The sequence below is a fragment of the Myodes glareolus genome, chromosome 18, assembly GCF_982192425.1.
Source record: "Myodes glareolus chromosome 18, mMyoGla1.1, whole genome shotgun sequence".
Taxonomy (NCBI): Eukaryota; Metazoa; Chordata; class Mammalia; order Rodentia; family Cricetidae; genus Myodes; species Myodes glareolus.
In genome coordinates, this window is record NC_142043.1 from 62860920 (window position 1) to 62887406 (window position 26487).

General features: G+C 50.3%; 1 protein-coding gene across 6 annotated transcripts in view; it reads right to left on the reverse strand.

Annotated features, from left to right (window-relative positions):
* Agpat3 (1-acylglycerol-3-phosphate O-acyltransferase 3) overlaps nt 1-26487 on the reverse strand; it is an 83271-nt gene that overhangs the window by 19908 nt on the left and 36876 nt on the right. The window contains exon 1 of one of the 6 annotated variants that reach the window (XM_048451319.3): nt 9160-9395. The exons of 4 other annotated variants lie outside the window; for them this stretch is intronic. The gene's annotated coding sequence lies outside the window, so the exon portion shown is untranslated. Of the gene's footprint in view, nt 1-8730; nt 8752-9159; nt 9396-26487 lie in introns of those variants that run through there. One more of the 6 variants, XM_085679821.2, reaches the window with a different exon arrangement.

Genomic DNA, 26487 nt, shown 5'->3' on the forward strand with positions numbered 1-26487 from the left:
CGCGCCGTTCCCAGGACTGCTTCCTTACTGCTCTTTTGACTTCAGTGCTGTATACAAGAATGCCACTCAACCTTCATGTCAGCTCCTGTTCTGCTCTGTTCTTGGCTGCAAAGATTCTGGTCCATCAGAGCAGGTAAGTGTGGGGAAGGGTCTGGACTCAGTGACCACAGTGTTGCTGGCCCAGGTGCCTTCAAAACAAGTATTTGTTATTTTAAGGCAGGGTCTCACTATGTAGTCCTGGTTAGCCTAGAACTCATAGAGATCCACCTGCCTTTGCCTCCAGTGTTGGAACTTAGGGCATGCACCACCACACCCAGCACAAAGCAAGTTTTAAAAAGTTTTGCGTTCTCGGACAATTTCAAGTTGACACCTATATTTCAAACCCAAGTTTAAATATGCAAAGTTTATAGAATCCGGCATGCTATAAATTCTGACTTTTTAAGGTAGACTTTTAATCTTCTAAATGCAACCATAGACAATGACCAGCCTAGAGATCTGGCGTCTCTGTGGATGTTTCGCAACCTTCCTATGCAGACACTTTCCCGTTTGCTCCCTGGCTGGGTATTTCCACTGCTTTGCTGCAGGATTTTATCATCAAGCGGCACACCAAGAGTCTCTTTGGCTTGAAATTATGCTTGAGAGCTTTTTATTGATTATTGTGACCTACTGTCCCAACAAAACTGAACCGTTCCAAACTCATTTGGATACTTCTGACACACAGGTTCAGAGGTGAGGCATCTCAGAACTCCACACTTCAACTGTCCTAGGATCACCCACTTGTAAAGCTGTGATCCCAGCCCAAGATTAAACCCTTGGACAGCAGTGCAGGACATCCACCTGGATCCTGGGGACACCTGACAGCTCTTCTCAGGCCTCTATCTTTGTTTTTCACTATGATCCTGATCCTGAGATCTGAGGTCTGCACAGCCATCTGAAGGGAATACTTCCTCACGGTCACTTTAGGTTCAACATTTTTGACCAAGAAAACTCCACAGGACTGATAGGCAGCTCACTCACAGAGTGATGTGGGATTCCCCCTGTATGCCCTGAATATGTTTTATTACCACTGGTTAATAAAGAAGCTGATTTGGGTCTATGGCAGTGCAGAATAGAGCAAGGTGGGAATTCAAAGTAGAGATAGAGGAGAAAAGAAGGCAGAGTCAGGGAGACACTATATAGCTGCCAAAGGAGACAGATAGCCCAGAACCTTTCCACCTGGTGGTAAAATACACAATAATAGGAATGATTTAATTTAAGATGTAAGAGTTAGTTAATAAGAAGCCTGAGCTAATAGGCCAAGCAATGTTACAATTAATATAGTTTCTGTGTGATTATTTGAGTCTGGGCTGCCGGAAAAAAAAATGAGCAGCCTCCGCCTACAACAGGAGACAGTTAACGCTCTACCACCAAGGAAGCAATGCCACTAGACATCCTTGGCATAAGAGAGCGGTGTCAGCTAATCCCTATAACCCCTACAGGGGCTGCCTGCGAGTGGGCTGACCCTGACCATGAGATATGTCATCTATGAGTCTGCCCCGTGATCCTGCAGTAGGATGATATTCATAACCTTTCTCCCATGTCCCTCTCAATTCCATGATTCCTGCCCTGGCATTTGGTACTCATTATGATCTCTGGGCACTGGTGTGACTTTGAAGACTGGATGTGACTAGAGGCTTAGACATGGTTTCCAGAGCCTAAATGCCCAACAGCTGGAGGACAACATGGTCCCTATAGCTCACAGGGTGATTTCCTGGGCTTTTCAATGACCCTCATTAGATGATGGGTATAGAATGCTCCCAAAGCCAGTCTGGCATTAGAATACCTTGTCCCTGAGGATGACACAGTGGCTTCCAGGGTTTCATCAAGGCACATAAACAGGCTGCGAATCTAGCACCTGGGTCAGAGGATGATGGCAGGTAAGAGCAAGCCAGCCTTGGTTTCCAAGGAACAGGGGGACTGTTTGCCATTTGGGGAGGAGGGAGCCAGTGACTCAGCAGGCTGTGCTGATTATAGGGTTCACCGCACCAAACAGTAGCACCGGCACCATTCTCCGTGTGCCCTTGTAGGGATCTTACTCAAACCCTCAAATGCCATCACAGCTGGGAAGCAGGAACCACAGAGATGCTGCCCCCAAAAGAATGTCCCTGAACCAGACTCTCCAGTCACCGAGAAGTGGGACCCTTCCTTAGTTAACTGCGACCTGAAGGAGCCCTTGATCTTTGCCTGAGATATCTGGGGCTCAGGGCTCAGCCGGACACTGAACTAGTCCACCACACACAAGGAGGCCTCCTCAGTAGAAATGAATTGAGTCACTACCAGTGGTGAGCTCCTAGGACCTCAGAATGCGACGGTACCGAGAGACAGGGGCTCACAAAGTGGCAAATGCTGTTGATTCTGAACGGATCGCCCATATGCTCGGTGGAGAAGAATGAAGGCACAAGCCAGGTACAGAGGCACAGCTCTGCCAGCAACTGGACCAAACCATGGGCTTATCTCCAGAGTTCTGAGCCCTAAATCCCACGGCACAGCCTAAGGTCTGTACACTCAAGCCTCTCACAAACACACAGGCTTCTTGGCTCCCTGACCTGAGATCTGGGAACCCTGCAGGTCCCTTCCCACAGTCAACTTCCTGGTCACAGTCATTTCTTATCTTCCCATTCTCTGGGAGCCTCTCCATCATCCTTGGTCCCTTAGCTCTGCTTCCCTAAGGACCACTTTCCAGAATGTCCTCTTATCTGTCAGAGCACTGTCTCTCCAGAGATCCCAGACACACACTGCCTGGCTGAGGGGTAAAAGTCTTTCATAGAGCAAGGCTGGCACTCAGCAGAAGGGTTGGCAGAGGAAAGACACTAAACATGGGAAATGAGCTACTTGTGATGCTCCAGACAGGAGACTCAGTCACAAGATAAGACATTTGCACGTGAGTTCAGTGGTCAAATTCTAGTTAACACTGACACAGCTCTCACCCTTCTTCCTCCCTCGCTCTTGTCCCATTCATTCACATCCATTTTCCATCACCAGTGCCCATCCCCAAGCCAGGCCTATGTGCAGCAGGATGGTGGACTGTGTGAATGGCTGGGCCAAGGGCACTCCCTGTATACCCTCCCTGTCTTGTTTTGTATGTGATGAACTCAGCTGGTCCAGAATCCACAGATGCTAGAGAATTACTAACAGAAATGAGTAATGGGGATAAATAAATGTCCCCACAAATGTGGACATGTGGCAGCAGAGACAGGAGAGAACCTCAAACTGTCTTAATTCAGGTGTAACACTCACTGCTCATAACAGTCAAGGACAAAAATATAAAGCCCCACCCTTCTGAGTGGTCAAATGGGTATGGAAAAGTGGAGCATGAACAAGGCAGTGGCCCTGAGAGCTCTCACCACCCCCACCTGCCTCACAACAGACCTCAATGGCCACAGACTGTATAAGCACTGGTGAGGAGTTGGAAGGGACATAGGACAGACCGACTGAGTGCTGGTGGCAGCTGACCAAGAGGGGTGCACTGTGAAGTTGTGGAGTGTCGCTGGGGGCAGGCCTGTACCTCACCACAAGGAACCTCTGTTCTTCAGGGTGTTTGACCAGAATGGATAGGAAACAAACACAACCCAAGGGACAAACTTCAATCCTTGGGTGAGTTCACCATCAGATCATCCGGTCTCTCAGCATGATGGGAGACAGAGTGTGAGTTCTTGCCTGGCTGCCCAGCTTCTGGAGAAAAACATGTCTACCTGTGGTGAAGGAAGGACTGCCATCGGCACCACTTGCTCTACCTGGCCAGCACTGTGACACTCAGCAAGAGGACAGGGTGTTGAGCAGAGGAAGCACAGCACAGAATCCAAGATGGCAGGGGCATTGTATGCTTCTGGAAGCTCTGGGTCCTGGTAGCTTTGCTCGACCTGGTTAGCGTCATGCAGTTGGTTACTAGGAGCTCTACCAACGCCAAACATGACCCTGTGGCCACATTGCCTTTAGGGCAGGCAGGAAGGAGGGAGCTAGAACCCCCAGGGCCAGAGGTTTCCTTTACAGTAAGTAGGGTGTGGCCTTACAGGCCTTCATCAGGCAGATGAAGACAAGCCAGCCCCTCATGTGACCAGCCTACAAGACATAGCTGTGAACAATGCACCCACATGGGACACAGGAGCGTGCAGGTAAAATGCATTGAGCAACAGAAAATCCAACTGAGTGAGGCCGCACATAGCAGGCTGCAGGGGACCTCTCTGAGCATGCTCTGAGTCAGTCCACACTGCTGCTTCTCAGATGTGGGCTGACCCCTGGCCCAGGACCTAGGCAGGTCGCCTGGGTAGCAATGGTGTTTAAAACCCCAGGATTGCCTTCAGAGACCCTGTAGCCTGCTATTGACCATTGCCCATTAAATGGGGATGCTTGGGTCTGTCTATTGGATGATAAGCCCCACCCAGCCCAGGTCACCAGACCACAATCTTGGGGTAACTGTCAGTGAAGAGGAACGATTCCAGGGTGACCAGAGGCCCCAAATAAGCCCAGATGAAGCTGCTGACCCACATAACCACGGTGGAGTGGGTGTAGTCTTAGATGGCTTAGGCACACCATAAGCCATTTCAACACATAAGCTGCTTATAAAGACAACTGCAGCCTAATTACAATAGACAAAGCTCCTGCCACCTCGGAACAAACTGAATCCACAGTTCATAGAAAACGATCAGGAAAGAGATCCAGGAGACTGAAAAGGAGCGAGAACAAGCATACAGGTGCCACGGCTACAGAACCTGTCACCAGTAGCTCAGCCTGGCCACACCACACACAGACCCTCAGGTTGAGGCTTCAGGAACAAGGTGCAATCCTACCCGTGTTGTACTGAGCGGGCAACCCACAGCCATGGTCTGTACCTCAGGGTCTGAGCTACAGCACAGCCACAGGCCATGTCAGGGCTCTCACGCAGCATCTCACATTGGCCTTCCAGGCTCCAGTGGACTTATGTTTCTACAGGATTTAGACAAGTTTAAAAAGAAACAAAAATTACCTTTAAACCATGGCTGAGTTCATGGGGATCTTGTAGCATTACATTTTCTTGACTAATGGATTAAAAGGTACAATTAAATGTCACACAGCAGCCCTCCAATTCCTGATAGAACTCTGCTTTGTGGGCCCAGAATCACCCGAGGCTAGCCAATAGCACCTGGCAGCTGGAGACAGAGTATAGCCAGTACAGCAGATCTCCTGGATCCCAAGAACAGAGCCCCAGCCCAATACCAAACCACAAGGCTGCATTCCTCTCCTCCTGGAACAGGGTCCCTGGAGGATATTCGATCCAGTCCTAGCTAGTAGGGGGGAGGAAGGGAGGGAAGGAGGGAAAGAGGGAAGGAGGGAGGGAGGGAGATCTGTCGGTCCCCAGATGAGAGTTTTGCTCTCCCAGGAAAGATGGTAGACACCGCTATTAGCTTCTCTTCCCCTCTGAGCTAGGAAGGGACATACAAGGCACAGCAGTGGTTTGGGGTTGTGAAATGATGTGTGTGCAGAAACATGGCCAATGATGAGGTTTCTGAGGACGACAAGCCAAAATCTGCCAGCACTGCTGCATACCCTGAGGTCACACCAGCAGCTGCCCACTCAGGAGGCAAGGACACACACGAGTCTCTAGCTGTGACCCTGGACCATCATAACTCTGAATCTACCATTCACACAAGTGAAGCATACAGCATACAGACAATGGTCCCCTAGCTGCTAAATGTGTGACTCCAGTCTGCTATAAGCATACTATGACAAACATCAGTTAGACTTCCCTGTCTTATAAGCCATGTTGATTAGGTTTCCTGTTGGGGAATATTCTTTTAAGATGTGTTACATTTGTTTATGCTGTGAAACATCTGTTTAATGATGCAAAGATGTGTTGCATTCTTTTTTGTTGCATTTGTTTAACTCTGTGAAGCTGTGTTGCTTTGCCTGTCTAAAATACCTAATTGGTCTAATAAACGCTGAACAGCCAATAGCAAGGCAGGAAAAGGGATAGACAGGGCTGGCAGATGGAGGGAAAAATATCTGGGAAGAGAAGATCAAGGAACAAGAAAAGGAGAAGAGGAGGACTCCAGGAATCAGCCACCCAGCTACACAGCAAGCCACGGAGTAGGAAGCAAAGAAAAATATATAGAAAGGTAAAAGCCCAGAGGTAAGAGGTAGACCGGATAATTTAAGAAAAGCTGGCTAAGTAGCTAGAGAGATGGTTCAGAAGTTATGAGCACTGACTGCTCTTCCAGAGGTCCTGAGTTCAATTCTCAGCAACCACATGATGACTTATAGCCATCTATAATGGGATACGATGCCATCTTCTGGCATAGAGCACCATACACATTAAATAAAATAAATCTTGAGAGAGAGAGAGAGAGAGAGAGAGAGAGAGAGAGAGAGAGAGAGAGAGAGAGAGAAGCTGGTTAGAAACAAGCCAAGAGAAGGCTAGGAAATCATAAGAAAGAATAAGCCTCTGTGTATTTATTTGGGAGCTGGGTGGCAGACCCCCCCCCTCAAAGAGCCAAAAGAGTTTTTAAAAAATCAACAACAGTTTCCTGAAAGAATTATTCTGCAGAGGACTCCTCAGAGCAGAAGCCTGAAGTCTCAGGAAATCAAAGTCCATCCCACACTCATCCAGCTCCAGGCCTACTGAGCCATGGCTTTGCCAGGGAAGCCAGCTGGGATAACTTTGGACCAGAGAAAAAGAAAGCATCACCACCAGAGCTGCAGGTATGCCATCCCAGCAAGAAGAGGGCAGGTAAACTATGTGTAGACTCTTTGGCCACTGCACAGGGGCTATGGAGCCGCTCACAAGAGATCGGCAGGGACTGGAGGCCCTCCGAACACCTTGAAGGAGTCAGGGGGACAAGAGGGAAGTGAAAGCGCCCCTTGAATGCTTTTAGTACAAGATGGGTGATTAAGGCTGAGTCCTAATGGCTCCTGGGTTGTTTTCTATAGAATGAGACAGGAAGACAAGGCAGTGAATGAGCACTTGGGAGGAAGTGGACAGTGGGGCAGTAGACACAACTCTAATGACGGAGTGCCACCAAGCAAAAAAGGAAGCAAAGAGCCCTAGGTCTCTCACTTACCCCAAGTCCCCAGCTCCAGAATCTTTGTGGCCTCCAGGGTGTTTCGGATGGCCCGAGCAGTGGCGATGGTGGGAAGGGAAGCAGAGGGAGGCACAAAGCTTCCAGGTCTGATGACTACACAATGGGCCTGTGACAGGCCTCTGGGATCACAGGCGTGGCTGCATTTCTTACAGTAGGACAGGACACCACCCTAGGCCAGGGCAGAACACCATGCTCCAAAGCACGCATGTACATAATGTAGGACACTTACACACACACGCACACAAACCTGAATAGCATACAACTGAGCAGTAATCATGCATGCATACGACACACAGGTACACTACACATGCACGTATATACACTCACATATAGCACATGCATGAACAGCCATTCAATGCACAATGGCCACAAGTACACTCCACACACACAACATATCGGTCATCTCACACACACTGCACGGGATAATGACAGATTACTCTTAGAGAAGTGGGTGGACACTCCCTGTATAATAACCATCACAGTGACCATTCTCAGTCATACGCTTTACTACACACGCTGCACTCCCAGTGACAAAAACTGGTGGAGCTGAATTCTAGCTTTTTCGGGGCATGGGGAGAGCTCGTTGTTCCTTCCCTCGGCCAAACCCAGCCCCCGTAAATGAGCAGCCTTTCCTCAGCCTACCAGAAGTCTGAGGTCCCAGGACTGCCAACCGGAAGAATCAGATGAGAGGTAATGTCTGCCAAGGGGAGAGGAGGAGAAGCTCAGCCAGGTGGAGGGTGACCCGACGGTGCCCATGTCTCATGCGCCTTCTCTATTGCTTTTCTCCACAACGTCCCCACCCACCCCAGACTCTCCAGGTGCCACAGGAACACTGTCCTGTGAGCAGCTCTCCGGGGCTCTCTGAAGGCCTTATGCAGACATTAGTCAAACACAAGGGCATTGCCACAGCTGCATAAATTGGCACCATACTCCACACATTTAAACTAGATTTTCAGGAAGGTAGAGATTCAAACGCAACGAACTAAGCTGGTCTCAGAACAACCACCTTGGTCTCCACACAGCACACAGCAGTGGAGTGTTAGCACTGGGGACCTGCAGCTACCAAGAAGCCTGGCCTCAATGGTGACCACAGGAATCTGGAAAGAGTCCCACTTTCTCTCACCCACTGGGGTCATCTACTCATCAGTCAAATATTCAGCTCCGTGGCTGAATATAAACTCGGAAAATCTCAGTAGATGTGTTTAGGTGAGAATGTTTCTAAAATGCTCATCCAGCCAGTGGTATCTAAGAGTAAACACATGCAGAGAAACAAAGGCCATTCCTAACCAACGCAGGGGCACAGTTCTCTGTGGTGAGGCTGCAGTTGCTATAAGCACATGCAGCCTATGGCTGTCACAGAGCCCCATCACAACTGTGCGCTGCATTCCCACCTCCAGGCTGTCCCCTTCACCCTGTACTGCGGCGGTGGCCACTCCCAGCACCTGCCACCTAAACACCCCTCCTCATTTATCTTTAATGTACCAAATACTGCCACAAGAGTTGGGCTACAAGGGCTAACTGGTATAAGGGAACGGGCCTTCTGACCCTGGGAGATCTCGGTAGAAGCAGGTGGACCCTTCAGGAGGAAGGCCTGATCTGAAGAACTCATCAATGAGAAGAATACGTAAATTCATACCTGAATGTTCCTAACCCCACGTCCTCCAACACTTATCTTCTTATGTGTCTCTTCTCTCTCCTGCCCCCAAACTTTGCACCAAATCCAAGTTTTGTTCTATAACTTTTTCTCGTAACTCCACCCTACAGCAGCCAAGGCCAAGGTCCCCAAGGTCAAGGTGTCCTATCAGGCCACCCAGCTTGGTTGGCTGCCTGGGAACTGGTACGACTTTCTTGTAGTTGAGAGATGAGCCTGGCTTTCTATATTTGGGGCAACAAGGCTCTTTCTGCTCAGAGAATGACCAGCGAATCTAGGTCAGCAGGGTCGGTGCCCTCACAGCCACTCTGAGCCTGTCCTGCCCATCCCTTCCCAGCAGGAAGCAGGACCTCCAGCAGGGGAACCTTTGCCCTGTCAGCCCAGGCAGGGACGTGGGCCTCCCTGGCTCCTTACCGGCACTTCCCCTTTCCTTCTCTCCCTGGGCTCTGGATTTCGGATGGCTGGGGGAGTCTGCAGCCTCTTCCCACAGCAGGGCAACAGGACTCAGCTGGCACGAGTTTGGGATAGCACAGTGACCACTCAGCTATGTCCCAGAGCACAAAAATAGCCATCCTGCCAAGTGGGTGAAACGTCAGGGCCGGCTGTGTGGCCAGCTCATGTTCACACTTGGCACATGAGAGAGGCAGGGCTTGTGGAGTGGGGTAGGAGAGAAGCGTGCAGGAAAGCAAGGCCACAGCAGCAGAGATGCCCAGCCCAGACTGCCCACACTCTCAGCAGCCTTACCGCCTCATTGCTCCACAGGGCCCAGCCTCGTGCAGTGCTGTACTCCCCAACCACAGGAAGCTGGTGGGTGGGACGGTGCCACACACGGGCTCACACAGGAAGGCTCTGCTCTCGTGGCCTCCTTACTCTAAGTACAACTCAGTGTTCCGACCTGTGAGTTTTCTGCCTGACTTCACCAACTACAGCTGGGCCGTACCACCTCATGTCAGGCTGGCAATGTAGGGTTTTTCCCATAGGTTCTTTCCTCGAGCCCTCAATTGCCTCATCTACCTCTCTATGCTGGGTAGGGACAACAGTCCCTTCCCCTGGAGTAAGAGCCACAGGCTGAGAGACTCAGTCTAGGATTGCTGAGCAATAATTGGATGACCCAGTGTTAGCTGATGGAGAGCAGAGGAGTGGGAACCACAGAGTATAGCAAGGCAAAGCAACAGGCAGAAAGAGAGGATGGCCTGGGGCTGTCTGGTGAGGGGGAGAGAGAGACGAAAGGTGAGCAAGACTACAATCCAGAAGATGAAACGGACCGCCATGCTGGCCTGCCACCAACAAGGCTGGGGACAGGGGCATGCCAAGCTGAGGATTGGTTCTTCCCCTGAGAGGGTAGAGGTATTTTCTTACTAATGCACCCCAAGCTTACCTGGTGCTAACCATACAAGCATGATCAATAGCATCTTGTGGAGAGGGGAGAGATATTTCTAGTTGATACACTAAGTAGCTAGGAACACCTAGAGTTAGGACCTCCTGGTAACACCCAGTATGGCTTGAGAGCTGCCAGAAAGGCAGTGTGGAAAATGAACTTGAAGAAAGTGTCTTAACACTCAAACCCACAATCCACTGCTCCCCTGGCATGCAGGAGACAGGTCCATTCACAGGTACCCGCAGCCTTCTCTATGAGGGAACCAGCCAAGGCCACCCTGGAGCTAAGGGGCTTCTCTTCTCAACTCTGGGTCCAGCATGCAACACAGGCTCAGCTTCTCTGTTGCCCCCAACCAAGTCACCCTCATGGCCCTCCAGGTCAAAATGGAACAATAATGATCCGCAAGTCCACAGCCTCCAGAAGCTACCAGGATATTTACAGCCCCAATTCTGAAGACACCTCACATACCTTTGGAGTCTAAACAATTTCCCTTTCAAAGATTTGATTTGGAAAGGGGGGCAAATCATCACCCAAAGAGGCACTGCAGACACTGGGACCAAGAAAGGCACAGTGAAGACCCCTGAGGAGGAGGCTCAGTGCTGAAGGCACAGCCACAGTGTCCCACATCAGGCCAGCACTGTAGCACAGCATACCATATCCTGGAAGCTGCAGCAGCTAAACCCTCGCTGCAGACTGCTGAATGGTTGGGCTGAGACATGCGTACAAGGGAGTGCAGTGCAGGGTGACACACAGACCCCTCCCCCGAGAGACGCTGACTGGGTGTCCTGAAGGTAGCCTCTGGCTAACGGAGCCATAGGGTTTAAGGCGTTGTTCTGCTTTTCATATTTTGGGGCACAAAGTAGTTATTTACACAATTATGAAACACTGAAAACTGAAAGATAACCAGGTGTAGTAGTATAAACCTTTAATCCCAGGACTGAGAAGGCAAAAGCAGGTGAATCTCTTTGAGTTCAAGGTCAACTATGTAGTAAGTTCTAGAGTAGCTAGGGCTATGTAGAGAGAGAGACCCTGTCTCAAAAACATAAAGGAAGGAAGGAAGGAAGGAAGGAAGGAAGGAAGGAAGGAAGGAAGGAAGGAAGGAAGGAAAGAAGGAAAGAAGGAAGGAAGGAAGGAAGGAAGGCCTAAATAAAACTTAAAGACAGTACTGAGGCTCATAGCTCAACAAACCATCTATGGCAGAGCAGAGTAGGGCTACGTCATTGTCCACATTTTTGTTTCTTCTTTGTGGTGCTGAGCAAGGAATCCAGGACCTTGAACATTCTTGGCGAAGATGCTGCTTCTGCCCTCTGCAGCCAGCCTGACTCTCTTGAAGCTAACTGGCCCAGCAGAACATCCCAGTAAAGCTCAAAGTCATGCAGCAGGCACAGACACCTGATGTGGTGAGTCATTCAGAAAGTGACTGACACCAACTCTTGTCACTCCAAGGGTTTGTCTCTTTCTACTGCAGCCAGCACTTGCCCAGAACAACTCAGTGTGCATGGCAGTGTCACCCACTCCCACACCCGGAGAGACATCTCTCTGAACCATGACACCCAGGAAACAAGTATGGCCACCGTAATCACCCACAGGGCAGCCTCACACATCAGAGATGCTGGGGTTTCGCTGTTTTTTACATTTCCATGATTATGGAAAAATGGAATTTTACAAGGCCAGAGCCAAGTTATCCTGAGCTATCTTCAGCCCCCTTAAGAGTCACACATAGCTGACCTCTGTGTTTGACGTAATATTTTTATGATTGAGGCAAATCCTTTCGAAATGTACTGAGTCCCTAGCTTCCACTAATCAAGGGCTAAGAATGCCAGCAGGGCTTCGCTTGCTCGACAGCCACCACCTTGGCAGTGGGAAAGTCAACCACGAGGAATTATCGGTGCTGGGTAAAAGGACCTGCCATGTAAACCGAAGCGCCTCAGTGTGAGCCTGGAACCCGTGCAGAAAGCACACGTGTGAGCTCAGCACGCTGACTATGAGATGGGAGGTGGAGACCAGAGAAGCATCTAGAAGCTCATGGACTTGGTAGCCTGGCATACGCTGCACAGCGACAGCAGTGAGAGGCCCTGCCTCAACAACACGGAAGGTGAGACTAACTTCCAGTTGTTCCCTGACCTCCACACGCACACCATGGCACAGATGACTTTACTCCCATGTGCAAAATAACTATTCTACTACTTGGGGGCTGTGCTGGCTAGTTTATGTCAACTTGACACAAGCTAGAGTCATCAGAGGGGAGGGAGCCTCAGTTAAGAAAACGCCTCCATAAGGTCAGGCTATAGGCAAGCCAGTAGGGCATTTTCTTAAGCAGTGATTTATGGGGGAGGGTCCAGCCCATGGTGGGTGGTGTCATGCCTAGCTTGGTGGTCCTGGGTTCTATAAGAAAGTAGGCTGAGCAAGCTGTGAGGATCAAGCCAATAAGCAGCTCCCCTTCATGGCCTCTGCATCAGCTCCTGCCTCCAGATTCCTGCCCCGTTTACATTCCTGTCCTGACTTCCTTCAATGATGCACTTAGATGTAGAAGTGTCAATTGAATCAACCTTTTCATCTCCAACTTGCTTTTGGTCGTGGTGTTTCATTGCAGCAACAGAAACCCTAACTAGGTCAGGGGTATTCCAGCTAATTTGTGTGGCTGTAAAGCTTACTTTAATGGGGAAACATTTATGTCTATTTGTAAGATTTGACCTGTTACACAGAGTTTGCATTGCACCTTTTATCTGGGTTGATGGTCAAATAAAAACAGTACTAATTGTCAAAACCAACTGATGTCTTCATTCTTGGCCTACGTCACGCCAGTTAGTGCCTCTGACTCTGAGGTCTACCCTGCTTATACGATAAGCACTGGGAGTCTTGTAAAACAGTAAGGGTTGGATGAGCCATCTCTACCAAAAAAGACATTGGTCACCATTGTAAGATTCTTTTAAGCCTGATAACTAAAAATCCAGAGCTGGTTACCGAGTCTTCCCACAGTCAGCTCTGGGAAGAGGCGGAACGAGAGGCAGAAAACACCATGACCGTTTCATCAACTGGGGGAAAAGACAGCACAGCAAGACTCCCTTCGACTGGAGGGAGGGCCGCTAACAGTGCCTGTGCAACAAGACCAGGAAGTGAACTCTGAGAGTCACTTCCACCTTGCACCAGCTGCTTGGGAGGCCATCCGTACAGAGGTCATACATACGCTGGGGAGCCTCATCTTCCTGTGCTGAGCGTTTCCATTGGCTGCCACTGCTTATAGTCCAGAGGCCTTTCATATGTAGACAGTTTGTAAAGTTTTGGGGATGGTGAGATGGTAAAGGCACACTTACCATGCAAGACAGGTGACCTGAGTTCAATCCTGGAAACCCACATAAAGGTGAGAGAGAGTCTCTGACTTCTGCATGCATTCCAAGGCAGTGCCTACACACATTCACATATATGCATACACACATACACATTTATACACATGCATAAGCACACACAGAGGCAATATATATACATATATATATATATATACACTCATACACATGCATACACTAATATTTTTCAGCTGTCTAAGATATTAAAATTTAAGCCAAGTGGTGCACACCTTCAATCCCAGCACTTGGGAAGCAGAGGCAGGTGGACCTCCGTGAGTTTGTGGCCAGTCTGGTCTACAGAGGGAGTTCCAGGACAGTCAGGCTACACAGAGAAACACTCTCTTGAAACCTACCCCCACAAAAAAGATAATTTACTTGGTTTATTCCTAAACTATAGAACCGATGCAAATCCTGGTTTTGGTAAAACACAATAAGGATGCTATCACAGACTCACCACCACTATGAACTCCTGCCTGTTTACCTGACTGTCTACCTCACCTGGATCAAATCGCCATGTTTAAGAAGATTCAGGGATTTTCACTACTTATAAAAGAATCCTCTCATCATGTAGTGTAATTTAGATTTTTTTTAAAAAAAATTCTGGCTTTTAAGTCTCCCCAAAAGAATTTCATTCTGGGATACCTCTTCCACTTTATAAACCCAAAATCTTAGAGCCCACGATAAACACACTACTAAGGAAAAAGGAAAGAATGTTAACCAGGTCCAACCAACTGGATTACTAAATTTCTACTGATACTAAGACTGTTAAGATATAACAAATTAAAGGGCCTTAAAAACCTATGACACATTTGGACTTCTGCCTACCTTAAGAAACTTTAGATCCAAAAATCTGTGCTGATTCTCATCCAAATTATACTATCTAAACAAACTGTTTCTCATCTAAGAGAATAAACTGCCCACTGCCACCAAGACCACTGGGTGGCTCTGAGAACAAGTGGTCTGGGAAGAGAGCACAGCCCGGCTCCATCCCGACTCCATCACACTGAATCCGAGAACACCCCTAAACCAATTGCAAGGTCACCCAGGGTCCGAGCAGCATCAACAGAGCCATTTTCCTAGCAACACAGGAGACCATTTCAGCCCACGTGACCAATCCGCTAATCCCAAGGGAGGGGTCAGAACGGGTTTGCTGAAGCTGGAGGTCAGAAAGCCTGTGTTATGCCCCACCCAGAAGACCACCAATCACCTCCCTACAAGGCTCTGACCAGTGGCTTCATCAAATCACTCAAGGTGTTTGTATCTTCAGCTCTGTGAGTGTCACCAAGTCAAACCCCTTTCTGAATCCACATAGGTGAAGCTTCAGTTACACACATACACCATACACTTATACACATATGAACACACCCTTTCATACACACACTCATACATTCATACACACCCATTATTCACACACACTCATACATTCATACATACACACTCATACACATACACATATATACATTCACACTCTCACACAATATACATACTCATACATTCACACACTCTTCATACACACATTCACACACACACATCCATACATTCACACACACACAATTATACATTCACACACACACACACTCATACATTCACACACACACTCATACATTCACACAATTCACACAATTATACATTCACACAATTATACACTCACATACACACTCATACATTCATATACACATTCATTCATTTACACACACTCATACATTCATACATACACACTCAGACACATATATACATTCACACACTCACACAATACACATACTCATACATTCACACACATTCTCATACACACATACTCATAACACACACACAAACACATGCAAAGGCCTGACTCCGGAAGGGGCCACAAGTTCCATACCCTGCACAGAAACTATCTCTGCAGTCAAGGCTTTGCCTCTGGGCTGTTTTCGCAAACTAATGGCTACTGCCCACTTTGACTCAGATAGCAAACTTGGAGGCAGGCATTGCTCTGACAATCACATGGGCTCCTGAGGGGTTGGTTGCACATTCAATATGGGATTCAAAGGGGTCGACTGACAGGTCCCGCACTACACAGGTGAGCTGATAAACAGACTTTCTCCAGTTCAGTTGCTTCTTAAGAGGATTTTTTCTTTAGAATGGACAACTGCTTAGGTCTGTGCAGCAAGCAGATTACCTTAGCTTGAGCGTTTAAAGCACAAGGGCAGAGCACGGCTGGGTCACTGGGTCCAGAGCCGCCCTGCAACTGCACTGGGAAGTCACCTGGGTGGACGTTCTTAACCCTGCCTAACCTGTCATCAAACTACACCACACGGATTTCCGGATTTCAAGCCCTGACTGAAGATGCTGTGACCGCACAAATGGGACCTTCAAGAGGTGGTGGATGTGTAGCTGGAAGTCACCATACTGTCTTTCCTTTCACCAAGAGGTCTTGGGGGATCTTATTCAGACATTTGAAGCAAGGACACTAGAGACTGTGCCAGACCTGGAGACTCCAGGTACCAGACTGTGGCACAGGATGGCAGAGGGAGACCCCTGTGATGGCTCAGTGGGAGTTCCTAAGTCAGATCTGCCTTGGTGCCATGATGGGTGTGCACACCTAGTTCCTTGTGGGATGGAGGTCCACTGTGAGCGCAGGAGGAGCGGCTGGGGAAAGATCCCTGTGGCTGGAGAGAAGCAAGGAAGGGACAGCCCTATCCTGAGGCTGGCAAGTGTGGATGTGACTCCTGAGGCTGCTGCAGCCATCCTTTAGGGGACAGTATGGAAATTAGTCACAGCAAGGAGTCCGACTGCAGGGACACTGCAGCTCCTGTACTACAGTACAGACCCCTGGTAGCAGAGACTCCAAGTATGTGTGTAAGTCTTTCCCCCCAAGTGCTTACTGACCAAGTGTTTTTTCAGCCAGTTCTGTCCACCTGTGGCTCAGATAGCTGCTTAGTCAGCTGCAACACATGTACAATGTAGACAGATCAGAGGTCATGCAGAATAGTAACCTGTATGCCCCTGCCAGAGCAGGGCAAGGGCCCAGCTCTAGCCTTGCAGAACAGATGCCATGCCCACAACTCCTCAGCTGACCCATCTAGAGTTGCAGATGGTATGACCAGCCCATGTCACTCGGTGCTAACTACTAGGGTGCCCTGTGAGATGCTGCTGTGAACCAGGAGTCTCATTACCTGCTCCCTGACCAGGGCCCAAGACAGCACCCCAAGTCCTGACATGCATGTTTGCTTCCTGGGGTCTTGGAATTCCTTACCATCTACTGCCCCTGACTCATACAGTGCCCTAAATTCCTTAATAAGAAACAGAAGTATCCTCCTTCACTGGGGCTAGCATCCCTCCCTCGATGTCCACATTGGTTTTCTCCATGGGGTCCATATGGGCCTCTGTAAACAGTATCAACTGTCTTTACATAAGCCACGGATCCTAGGTCAGGTTTGATGGCCTCTGCCCACTGCTGCATCTACAGACCCTGTTGTCATCAGAAAGAGAGGCAACGTCATCAGATCCATCGGAGGGAACCCTCAGAACAGGATGATTTGTGCTCAACCAAGCATGAACCTTTGGAGGGCTGGTCTAACTCCAGCTCAAAAGAATCCAGCATCTGTGCCTCCCCGGGACACAGGTGACAACTCTGAACAACTTCAAAATGATTTAGAACCTGAAAGGTCAGATGACCTCCAGTCCCTTGGCCTCATCCTAGCTCTTAGAGCCCCAGGGTGGAAGCCAAGGGGTAGAGCAGATCCTGAGTTAGGAGAGCAGAGACAAAAGAAGCCACCAATGTCCCACCATACCACCGACACCTGCACCACCTGCACACAATGCTCACACCTGCGTTGTGCATCCATACTCACAGTGTCAACACTCATACTGCCCGACATTGCCTGCACCCACATAACCCATACCTGTACCCTCCCAGTCTACAGCCCATCACACACCTGCATCACTCAGACCACAATGCCCACACTCACACGGCCTATGCCAGACCTCCCTCACCAGTAGAAGTAATAGGCCAGGGCCACAGCCAGCAGCGCGACGCAGACCCCAGAGAAGAGGCAGGTTGAGGAGCTGGTCAACATCGCTACCCTCTGTCTCGTGAACTTCTCAGAGGTGGTGGGGAGAAGCCTGGCTGTGAGCGCAGGTCTCTGGCAGATTAGGGTACAGGCCAAAGAAAGAGCTGGTGACTGCACCTGTACTGTTCACATTAGGAAAGCATGGTGACAACTAGAGAGAGGGAGGTACCCTCACAGCCAGAGACAGGGCAGCCTCCTTTCTGGGCGACTGCTGCAGGCTCTACTGTTGGGCACACACTAATCCAATAAGCGGCTTTTACCAGGAGCCAATGTAAGAATGGTGTAGGTCACTGGGCCCTGACCAGCACTGGCTCAGGGCTGGACTCTAAGAGCACTATAGGTTCTTTACCCAGCGGCCAAAGGTTCCAGGTCCAAACAGGAGGCTGGTCAAGTCCCAGAATCCTCAATTCTGTGCCCCAGACACAGTCCCTTGACTTCCTGTGTCTGACGCACTGTAAAATCAGCCCACAGCCTGGACATTGTATGGATGCTGCAATGCTCAGTGTCCTGTGCCCACAGCCTGGGCACACTGTATGGAAGCTACGATCTCAGTGCCCTGTGCCCACAGCCTCGGCACACTGTATGGACGCTGTGATTCTCAGTGCCCTGTGCTCTGTGGCTTCCAGACCAAGATTTCTGGATCCAAGAAAAGAGTGTAAAAGCTGAACTGAAAGACGCTGAACTAGTAAAAAAAAAAAAAATGACTCAGGGGCCAGAGGCTCACTCCGTGGCCCATCCCTCACAGATGGCTCCGTAGCTCACCCGTATGAGGATAGCGGACTCAGCTCCTTAGGGCAGTGCTTGGTCATGCTTTTAGGGTCCTGGAGGCACTGCACACCACAGGTCTCCCACAATCCCCTCTCAGGTGCTTGCTGCCTGGCCGCAGGCCCTGGCTTGTCTTGGCCTTGTGCACAAGTCACCTGCTGCTAAAACATTGGCACCCACTCTGAGCACTGAGCCCCGAGAGGCTGTGGTCAGAGCCCCCAGCACAGGCTGGGATATCACATTCAGCTTTCTCGGGGCCACCCTGGTGAAAGAGCTGTAGTGATGGGTTGTCCTGGAGCCTGGTGGCATTCTTCCCCAACACAAGTCCTAAAAGTCCCTGTGTCTCTTACTGGCCCTTAGCGGATGCTAGGTAGCAGACATTTGTCACCTTGACCGCAGAGTGATCTATAATGATAAGTGCAATCGGCCACTTGGAAGATCGATATCAGGTACCCTCCTTACCCGAATCCCTCATGACTATTTATAGAACTGGAGTTGACATTTGGAAAAAACAGAACATTTGAAAATTCAGGAATCCCTTCTCCTTGCCTCAGGAACTTCCTTCCCAAGAGCAGTGGTACAGAATCCTTCTCTGGTGAGACAGGGACACTGTAATGAAGGAAGGGCTCACTCAATCCTGTTAGCAGGGGGAGGGCAGGTGGAGCCAGGCTTTTCCACCTGGCAGTAGCAAGAGTGCCACCTGTGTAGCTCCCACTGGGAGAACTTCATACCTTCTCCAGACTGTCATGTTTACACAACCTCAGGGGGTCACTTTTGCACAAACTCAAGGCAGAAATGACAGCTGATTGTGCAACACTGACCTCACACTTGCTTTCAACAAGACCCGATTGAGCATTGTATCACAATTGAGGCCAGGAGGTCCAGCTCTGGGGGAACCAGGACTGCTCTAAGCTAGCTACTAGGGGTGGCTTTCAAGGTAGTTCCTAGATGCCCAGAATCTAACAGGGCATCTGCTCCAGTGGCAGGGTACAGAAAGGTACTCCCATGTCTGTATCATGGTGGGATTGCTAAAGCAGGGGACATGTCAGCAGCAAGGGGCCAGCCTGCGGTGAGAAGCATGCCTGAGCTCAGACGCACCCTCAACATCCATCTTACGACAGAAGCTGCTTTTCCAGCTGAAGCGCCACCATCCTGTCCAATGGGCCTCTTGGCTCAAAGGATGGGGGCACCTACAGAGACCATCAGGGTCCACACCTGAGCACTCACTGTCCTCAGATTTGGAGGAGGAGCCCCCTTCTCTAAACACAGCATGTAAACAGAACATTTACTCATAAACAACCCAAAGATTGCCCTTGGAGGAGGCACTTAGGGACAGGGACCAGGCAACCTGGTGATTCACCCGCCTGTTTTCCTTAAGGAAGACAAGGCTCACATCAGGACTGACAAGGTTTTGATGAAGCCCCTGATTCCTGGAGGTGCTTCATCATCACAGTGGTGTTTCTGCCTCACGTCCCCAGAACCTAAAGAAACGGATGTCCTGAAACAACTCACTATGTAGACCATGCTGACTTCAAACTACTCAGAGATCTGCCTTCCTCTTTGCTGGAATTAAAATGTACCCACAACCATGCCCGATAAGACTAGAACTTTTAAAATTGGACCAGGACCAGGAAGATGGTTCAGCAGGTTACGGCACCAAGCCTGACAACCTGAGTTTAATTCCCAGAACCCACATGATGGAGAGAACCAACTCCTGAAAGTTATCCTCTGAATTCCACATTTGTACCATGGCCACAGTAAATAAATACCTGTTATAAATAAAGAAACAAATAGAGGAAGTAAGCCAGTCTCCTGCTCACAGGGTCCTCTTTGCTGCCCACACAGACCTGACTTACTAAACTGGTCTTGGTAACACACACCACTCAGGGAACCTGCAGAGACTCCATGACTCTGCCACCTCACTCCCTAGTCCTCTGTCTCGGTCCCTTTCCAGTGCATCTGACCTGTCCTTGGGATGGCCCTTGGGATGGAGACCTACTGTGTGCGGCCAAAGCTTGGCGGAAGTATTCCTGCATGTTCATTTCTTCTGGTGGAGTGCAAGCACTCAGCCTCCTGTCAGGCTGTGGGTCTACTCTAGGCTGGCTCACCTGTGCCTGATGGCACAGACAAAATGATGTGTGAACACCCAAGGGTAATGGCCCTTCCCCACAGCCAGTGCCAGCTCCTCCCAGCAGGCACAGGCGCCCTTGCCACTGCAGCCTATGATGCTCCCCAGGCCCTCAGCCATGAGAAATGCTACATCTGTGGGCTTTGGAGCTCCACCCTTGGCACTGTGTTTATCTATTACCCTGGGGCTCTGGGGACCTGGCCTTGCCCTCTTCTCTACTCAGGGTTAGACTGTAAAGACATTGGGAGGAATGGTCAAAAAAAAAAGCACCTAGCATTTGCTGGACATGACAAAGGCCAAAGTGGCTAGCTGTTACCGGGACACCAACACTGTGGCTAAACCTTTCTCTGTGTAGGGCTAGGCCAAGACTCAAAAGAACACATGGGAAAAGCAAAAGCAGACAAAGGACTACATCAAACTAAGGTTTCTGCAGAGCAAAGGACACAGAAACAGCTGAGGAGGTGGCCACAGACTCGGGGACACCTGCCAGTCAAACAGCTGAACAGGCCTGTGATGCTTAATACTGACTGTCAGATTGACAGGATCTGCAGTCACCAAAAAATCAAGCCTCTAGGCTGCCTGGGAGAAGAGGGCTAGGAGGTGGCACAGTGTGTAAAATACTTGCTTTATGGGGACCTGAGTTTAAATCCCAAAAACTCACATAAGGCTAGACGTGGTGGCTAGAGGCTGTGACCCCAGTGTTTCTTCTGGGAACGGGGGTGAAGACAGGAGTCTCCCAGAAGTGTGTCAGTTAGCCTGGAGTATACAGCAATAAACAACAGATACTCTGCCTCAAACAAGGTGGAAGGTGAAAACCTCAGACACAAAAGCACCTGCTTCCTCTTATACACACACACACACACACACACACACACACACACACACACACACATACACACACACAAAATGGGGTAGAGATATAGACACACACAGACAGACAGGGGTAGGGAGGAGGAGGATTAAGAAAGACTAGGTTAGCCTCTGGACATTCCCCTTAGAGATTATATAAATTAGGGCAATCAAGGCAGAAAGACTGACCCTAATGTGGACTAGGATCCCAGACTAAGTAAGCAGGAAACGGAGCTGAGCACCAGCACTGATCCCTCTGCCCCTGACCTGGGAGCACTCTGCTCCTGACCTGGGAGCACTGTGGCCAGCTGCCTCCTCACACTCTGGTGCCATGTCTTCCCCGCCAAGATGGGCTGTGCCTCCCGACTGTGAACCCAAGCAAATGCTTCTGTCTTTACATGGCTTTTGCCACAGCAACAGGATGAGTGTCTGTACAGAGACCAGTGTCCAACAAAGGGGCTCAGCTCACGACCAAGCCACAGGGAACAGGTTTTCCTCTAAAGACAACATGCAGCCGGCCAAGAGATGCTGTGAGCAGTATTCAGTGGCATGGTGCCAATCAAAACCTACAGTTGCTGTCATTGGGACAAGTGTTGGTGAGGGCGTGGAGAGGAGGGGCCATTGCATATCAGTACAGCCGTTATGGTACAAGACTATGGAAGTTAAGAAACCAGAGCTATCTTATCCATCAGTGGATGAGTGGGCAGCAAAAAAGACACTTGTAAAAAGATGACATGCTTTAGCCTCCTCAGACACCCTGCCCTCCTGATGCTCTAATTCACCCCAGCTTAACTACAGCACGAAGCCAGGACAACAGTGCCCCCTCTCCATGCGAGGCTCTGAGTGCTGGAGGAACACCATGTCCAGGCAGCCCGGCACCTCTGTCCACCACCTTGCTCTGCTTACTTGGTTAATGAGCCCAGGTCACCCTTTTAACAGCTTACCAAGTTTGCTGCAAGTCAGGAGGCCAGAGAGGCATCAGGACCACAGTTCTCACCTGCCCCGCCCACGCTTCCCTGGTTCTCACCACGCCCATCCCTCCAGCTCTGCCTCTGGACTGGCAGCTGTTTCCTGCAGTTCCAGGAAGGAGCCAGAGTTGCTGGGACTCCCTCCCGGGCCTCATCTGCCCATAGGGTGGGGGCTTGTGTCCCACCCTCAGCCAGGCTTTATAGGGACCCTTTCACTGGACAGATGCCTGTAGAAAGTGACTGCTGTCCAGCTTCTCAGCCCAATCTGCCCTCCCCATCTTTACATGAGCAAGCGCATGCAGAATAAAGACAGAATCCCACCTGTGGCGAGGCTCCGTGCTGCAGTGATGGCAGAGAATCTAGGAGCAAAGCAGCTGGGGATCTCGGGGACGCAGCTGGTAAAACGCCCTTCTAACAACGTGGGGACACGTGGGGAATGGAGTTACTATGTAGACCAAACAAAGAGTAAACAGGCCATGGTATGAGCCCAGGAGTCTGGGGCCCTGTCTCCAGGGTGCTGGACGTATTTGGAAACATTCTCTCCAGGTACCGTCTGGGCAGCTCGTAATCACCCCAAGGCATTTTTAAAGGCAGGCACAAAGGAGATGAGAGACACCCTGGACTGTATCTGTGAAGGGTGGGTGGACCAGGTCCCAGTCCAGCTTCCCTCCCCTGTAATGTGTTCACTGTAGCATGGGGACATCATGCTATGTGTGACTGACCCTCCTGGGACATCTGATACCAAACTGGCCCTAGAGGGGAACTCAAAAATAAGTGATTGTTTCAGACAAAAGAGTTCTGACCTTGCAACAACCCATAGGAAGTGGCCTGCTTCATTCCATGTACCCAAGCCTACATCACTACTGAATTTCTGTCACCTCCAAGTTGTTTATCTTGCCACAGGAGCATCATAACCTATGGAACAGGGAAGAGGCTTCTGTACCAGGAAGTGCCCCCCTCAGTCATCAGGGACTGCCCACCCTGTTTCTGGAGTATCTCAAAGATAGTCTCCCTAACTCAAAACAAGGTTAGAGTTATGTGACATGGCTCCTGGACACAAGCACCATGTACGTCTCAGTTCTAAGCCCTGCTGGTGGCTCTGGGGGAGGAGTGATGCCCATATAGGCACCAACTACTGCCCCCACCCCCACATAGGGCCACCTCTGCACATCAAGGTTCCTGTGCTAAGCACTCAAATGGTACTAACCTGTCACCAGCTTGTCCCTGGAGATAGGCTCATGGCATCCCTGAGAGTCACTGCCTGCACTGCTCACATGCCCTGGCAGACTGGGTACTGCTCCTCCTGATGGCACAAGGAGACATATCATGCCAGAGCTGATGGCCAAGGCAGGAGCATGACACCACAGGGCAGCGCGGGGTGTACAGGAAGGAGCATTTGCCTATCTCGAAGGTCACCGCCTTGCCCAACACATAGGAAACCTTGCCCATCTTTCCTTTTTTTTGAGTCTATCTAATCAGCATATTCTGGACTCTCTTGCCTAGATTCCTACATGCTGGGATTACTACAACACCTAAGTACCACACTACCTGGCTGGAAAATCAAAGCTTCATTGCGCCACCTTGGCAGAGTCACACAGGGACAAGCCAGGGAAAGCTGTACCAAAGCCAGAACCATCCCTGTCTGCCTCCCCACCCACCTGTGCTCACCTTCAAAAGCATCACAGTCCCCACGCTGCCACCCACCTTCTCACCAGCAGGACAAGAGATCTGACAGAAGATGGGTCCCCAGCCAGCCAGCACCCAGAGCTCCACCTGCATTCACCTGCTGATTCTGGCTTTTCACAGCAGGGGGAAGCCAAGAGCAGGATAGTCCACCTCGGTCAAGGAGGGACTACTTTTTAAATATATTTACAAAAGTGTAATTTCTAAAGGGGCCCACCTCCTTACATGATGGAGGTACCTTGAACAGACCCAACAGGGTCCAGGCCGGGCCTGTCAGACTGCTGGCTTTCACCTCTGGAAAGCTGTGTGGTAACTGGTGCTTCTGGAGAGATTTAGGTTTCAAATTAAAACATTCCAAGGCAAGATGAGGGAGGCTTCTGTTTTGTTTTGTTTTGTTTTTGAGGCAGGGTTTCTCTGTGTAACAGCCCTAGCTGTCCTGGAACTAGCTTTGTGGACCAGGCTGGCCTTGAACTCACAGAGATTCACCTGCCTCCCAAGTACTGGGATTAACAGCATGTGCCACCATCACCCCATGAGGGAGACACTTTCACATTGGCCAATTTCCTCCTAAGCTATGAGTCAACGAGCAAGAAAATGAGGCCCCATGTCTCAGCATGGCACGGAGCCTCAGGGCAAACCTAGGCATTATGCAGTATCACTCCACCCTGAACAGACCAATAGTTTACATGGGACCAGCCAACAGGACCGAAAGGGCACTGCCTGGGGTGCCTGGTCACCTGTAACACAGCAGGGAAGCAGAGGAGCCTCCCACAAGTACTCAGGGGACAGGAAAGGACACTGAGAATTCAGACACAAAGATGATGAGCAAGCAAGTCTGAAGCTCAGAGCAATGACATTCTGTGCTCAGGAGCCAATGCAGAGAAAGGCTACTGTATTCTATTAAAGTAAGATCATTGATATAATCTTCAAATCAGATAAGGAGATAGGAAGGCCAGGGGACCTTCAGTCACAGAGCCTGCTCTGTGGTGCTCTGTGGTTGAGGGATGGGACCTCAACATAGAGCTTGTAGTCGGTGAGGGGAAGACTCTAGAGGGTAGAGTAGAAACAACGTGCTCCTGAAGGAAACATGCAGCCCTCTGGACAACAGTGACTGAGGACAGGCAGACAGCACCGCCACAGCAGGGGGCAGACTGGGCAGGAAGAGTGACCCTGGCAGAGGCCACCCCTTCTGTCACCACCCCCTCCTGTCCAGTTAGATCAACAGTCTGAATGCGCTCGGTGCCTCCCTGCCGGGTCACCTACTTCCACAAAGTCACCTACTAAAAATACAGGGCTTACGGGGAGGGGAGGGCTAGCAAGGTGGCACTGTCCCAGCACAGCCACTGGCCAGAGGCCACTGTTCACGGGGGGTGGGGTGAAAGGGTGAACAGATGGCTTTGGGTTCTTCAAATTCAGGGCCAGTTGCTCTGAAGAGGAAAAGCTTGAGGCTGCTATGTTCTGACAAAGAGATAGTCAGAGATGAGGACACTAGCTCTCCGTGTCCCCAAGTCAGTCTGGTCTCAAATAAGCTGCAAAACAGACTGGTTCCTGGCTGTGAGACCCTTGAGGTTGGTCACATTCATTTACAGAGTACGCAGCAGTCACAGGCCCCCAACTCTAAGGCCACTGGCAGCCCTCATTTTTCTGGGTAGACTGTGGAACCCAGGACTAGAGCCTGGGCCCTACAAAACCCTCTCATCTATTCTCCTGCATACAGTTCCCAGACCACGTTCCTGGAAAGGGAGTTTCACTGCCTGGCTGTTGGCTGTTGGCAGAGGGAGGAAAGTGTCCCCTCCCACTCAGTGCTGTCAGAAAAGAGGCACAGCACAGCTCTCTTAGGTCGAGGCAGCCACTGCCTGGGCACAGCTGGGCACAGCACCAAGTTCCTAGTGACGGGTTCTGATGACCCCTGCTGGGCATCTAGAAGAGCCATCTGCCTGTGTTCCTGCTCTGTCCATAACTGGCCTGCTCCAGCCCTGGCCTCCAAACAGCCCCACAGCTCTGTCCTTGTTCATACCACATACTTAGAAGGACGCAAACTATCCATTCCCCACAATCTCCCGAGATGAACTGCATCCTGAGTATGTAAAATACAGGTAGGTAAAGGGTCCTGAGAATCCCATCACTCAGAGCAATCACAGGCCTGTCCCCAATCCCAGACGTAGCATGCATCATCAGTCAGTGTTAAACACTGTCTCTGGACCCACGGACTCTGGCGGCTCTTCTACTTTCCCAGGACAGAAGACAGCAGGAACCCCTCTTGGGACCCCTGACCCATCTACTTAAAATCAAGTCTGTAGCGCTCCATGCAGGCTGTTGTCACAGGTTCCAGAGTCCCCACCCCCTCCCAGTACCCATGTGGATGCACCCTCAAGGCACCCCCACTTGCTAATCTAGAGCAGGGCTGCAACATTCTCCGCCCCCTCACTGGATACACTGATTTTCTGATGATGGGAAAGAGATCACATCAGTCAGTCCCTGTGGGCTCCTGCCCACACTCACTGTCCCCTCAGCACAAGGCAGGCAGACCAGGGACACAGGGGAGGAGCTGGCCTGAAGAGTACAGCCTCTTATCCCC